Source organism: Oncorhynchus keta, chromosome 20 (assembly GCF_023373465.1).
Source record: "Oncorhynchus keta strain PuntledgeMale-10-30-2019 chromosome 20, Oket_V2, whole genome shotgun sequence".
Lineage (NCBI taxonomy): Eukaryota > Metazoa > Chordata > Actinopteri > Salmoniformes > Salmonidae > Oncorhynchus > Oncorhynchus keta.
This window is the reverse complement of record NC_068440.1, coordinates 35001160-35004724: the sequence shown is the minus strand read 5'-3', so window position 1 is coordinate 35004724 and position 3565 is coordinate 35001160. Positions and strand designations below refer to the sequence as shown.

The 3565-nt window shown below is 46.6% G+C and overlaps 1 long non-coding RNA gene across 1 annotated transcript; it reads right to left on the bottom strand.

Annotated features, from left to right (window-relative positions):
• Nucleotides 1-1046: 1046 nt before the first annotated feature.
• LOC127910122 (uncharacterized) lies at nucleotides 1047-2366 on the bottom strand. The gene is made up of 3 exons (XR_008073979.1): nucleotides 2243-2366; nucleotides 1907-2201; nucleotides 1047-1320 (listed from the first exon to the last, which is right to left on the bottom strand). It is a non-coding gene; the product is annotated as an uncharacterized LOC127910122 (long non-coding RNA).
• Nucleotides 2367-3565: the final 1199 nt, after the last annotated feature.

The window sequence follows — 3565 nt, the reverse complement described above, 5'->3', positions numbered from 1 at the left end:
CACACACACACACACACACACACACACACACACACACACACACACACACACACACACACACACACGCACACACACACACACACACACACACACGCACACACGCACGCACACACGCACACACACACACCCAGATGGCTCCTTGTCGCTCCTCTTCCCCCGCCTCCCCATTAAATATTAAGCCTTTTTACTGCAAACACAAGCAGGAGTAGAAAACACAACTGTCACAAAAAAATGTATACTTAAAATGTCTACATTTGACCTTTCAACCCAAGAGCATGGACATGCAGTAGGCTACACAAGCACACACTACAACATGTGTGTGACTAGGATAGGAAGAGATCCATGACCTCTATGTGATCTGACACAACAAGTTGCTCGTATTCCTGTTTCCATTGTACTTAGCACTCCCACTGTATACCCATTAATTACATTTTTAAACATTTGTTTCTGAACAGCTTTATCCAATTAAGGTCAAACAAGCTATTTTTTCAAGAGACCTGGCTTATTGTTAATCTACACTAATTACCGACCACGTAATGAACAAGGGTAATGGTTGCAATACCGAGGTCCTAGATCTTGACCTCTGACCTCTATGTATTCTCGCCCTGTCCTGCTGGTCCTATTTCATTAAGGTCAACACAGCCAAGTGAAAACCAGAAATAATTTGTTTGTTGAAATGTACCCTATTAGGGCTCTGGGGGGGGTCATGACATTTTGTCAGCCTGTGATTGTCATGTAAATAACTGTCAGTCTCACTTTAATTGACTGTTAATTACAGTTTCCCACAATTGTTTACACACGTTTGCTGAATCTTTGGCCCATTTTCCCAAAACTCTAAACACAAAAAGCAAAACTCTACAAATCTCTAGCAAAAGCAAACACTGCATTCAAAACTGTTTTCTCTTTTCAAGACGTTTTTTTTTTCATCAAAAAACTCTAAACACAAATAGACAAAAACACCTGCAAAATGTAAGAAAGACATTAGGCTGCATCCTGCCTCCTATTTCGGTCTGGCCACAGCACCTCATCTATATCACACGCCATGTTCTCCCTGGCCACAGCACCTCATCTACATCACAAGCCATGTTCTCCCTGGCCACAGCACCTCATCTACATCACAAGCCATGTTCTCCCTGGCTGAACAGTACCTCATCTACATCACAAGCCATGTTCTCCCTGGCTGAACAGCACCTCATCTACATCACAAGCCATGTTCTCCCTGGCTAAACAGCACCTCATCTACATCACAAGCCATGTTCTCCCTGGCTAAACAGCACCTCATCTACATCACAAGCCATGTTCTCCCTGGCTAAACAGCACCTCATCTACATCACAAGCCATGTTCTCCCTGGATAAACAGCACCTCATCTACATCACAAGCCATGTTCTCCCTGGCCACAGCACCTCATCTACATCACAAGCCATGTTCTCCCTGGCTAAACAGCACCTCATCTACATCACAAGCCATGTTCTCCCTGGCCACAGCACCTCATCTACATCACAAGCCATGTTCTCCCTGGCCACAGCACCTCATCTACATCAGCCACCTCATCTACATCACAAGCCATGTTCTCCTGGCTAAACAGCACCTCATCTACATCACAAGCCATGTTCTACCTGGCTGAACAGCACCTCATCTACATCACAAGCCATGTTCTCCCTGGCTAAACAACACCTCATCCACATCACAAGCCATGTTCTCCTGGCTAAACAACACCTCACATCACAAGCCATGTTCTCCTGGCTAAACAGCACCTCATCTACATCACAAGCCATGTTCTCCTGGCCACAGCACCTCAACATCAGCACCCCTCAAACAGCACCTCTACATCACAAGCCATGTTCTCCCTGGCTCAACAGCACCTCATCTACATCACAAGCCATGTTCTCCCTGGCTCAACAGCACCTCATCTACATCACAAGCCATGTTCTCCCTGGCTAAACAGCACCTCATCTACATCACAGGCCATGTTCTCCCTGGCCACAGCACCTCATCTACATCACAAGCCATGTTCTCCCTGGCTAAACAGCACCTCATCTACATCACAAGCCATGTTCTCCCTGGCCACAGCACCTCATCTACATCACAAGCCATGTTCTCCCTGGCCACAGCACCTCATCTACATCACAAGCCATGTTCTCCCTGGCTAAACAGCACCTCATCCACATCACAAGCCATGTTCTCCCTGGCTAAACAGCACCTCATCTACATCACAAGCCATGTTCTCCCTGGCCACAGCACCTCATCTACATCACAAGCCATGTTCTCCCTGGCTAAACAGCACCTCATCCACATCACAAGCCATGTTCTCCCTGGCTAAACAGCACCTCATCTACATCACAAGCCATGTTCTCCCTGGCTAAACAGCAGGAAAATAATCTTCTGGAGTGACGGATCCAGCCGCCGAAAGCCCCCACATCAACGTCACCACATCCATCCTCCATTGCCGGTAGAAGAGGCATGTGTGCGACGGGATGGCGGTCATACCCTTCCATCGCCATGCCGAAAAAAACTCTTCAATTGGGTTTAGGAATGGGGAATATGGTGGGAGGTATAGAACAATACATTGTGGGTGATCGATGAACCAGTTGCGGACCAGAGCAGCCCAGTGGAAACTCAGTGTCCCTGATGACAACATACCTGGTCTGCTCTGGTCCACCCCTCTGCTCGGCTGGAATGAGGATGCCATGTAGTGTGTCCAGGATTACGATGAGAAGGGCGGTGTTGTAGCGACCAAGGTTGGCATGGTGATGGAGGACGCCTTGCTGGCTGGAGATATTCCCTCCTCGCTGTCCAGGGACATTCACAATGGCATGGTGGCCAGTAATGGTCCGTCCCCGTCGTTTGGCTTGCTTGAAGGCAGCCTCAACAATGTTAATATAAACATGCTGAATTGCAGCGGCATCCAGCTCCATGACTCTCTGAAACAGACATCTGACATAAAACTAGAATACACTGGATTACTGAATACACTGGATTACTGAATACACTGGATTACAGTACTGTCATTTGTATTTATTTAACTAGGCAAGTCAGTTAAGAACAAATTCTTACTTTCAATGACAGCCTTGGAACAGTGGGTTAACTGCCTTGTTCAGGGGCAGAACAAAATATATATTTTTTTATCTTGTCAGCTCGGGGATTCGATTTTGCAACCTTTCCGTTAGTAGACCAATGCTCTACGCACTAGGCTACCTGCCACCCCAATATGTCTATACAGTGCTGATATTCACTGTATAGTACTTACTTACACATATTCATAGAGCTGTTCTTTAACCGTCTCTGAGTTTCGCTCAAATGACAACCTGTAGACCTGTTTCATCCGGATTCGGTTGTGTTGTAATACACGGTCCAGTGTAGACAAGCCCACCTGGTGAATGCTATTGAATATTGTGTTGTCTGCAATTATGTGGTTGTGGATTTCTCCTAGTCTAATGGTATTGTTTGCCACCACCATGTTCACAATAGCCGGTCTCCTGTTCTGGTGTGAACAGCCGGTGTCTTCCACCATGACCTGACCGTCTCTCAGTTCTGCAGAAGATCCACAAATATGATATGATGGAT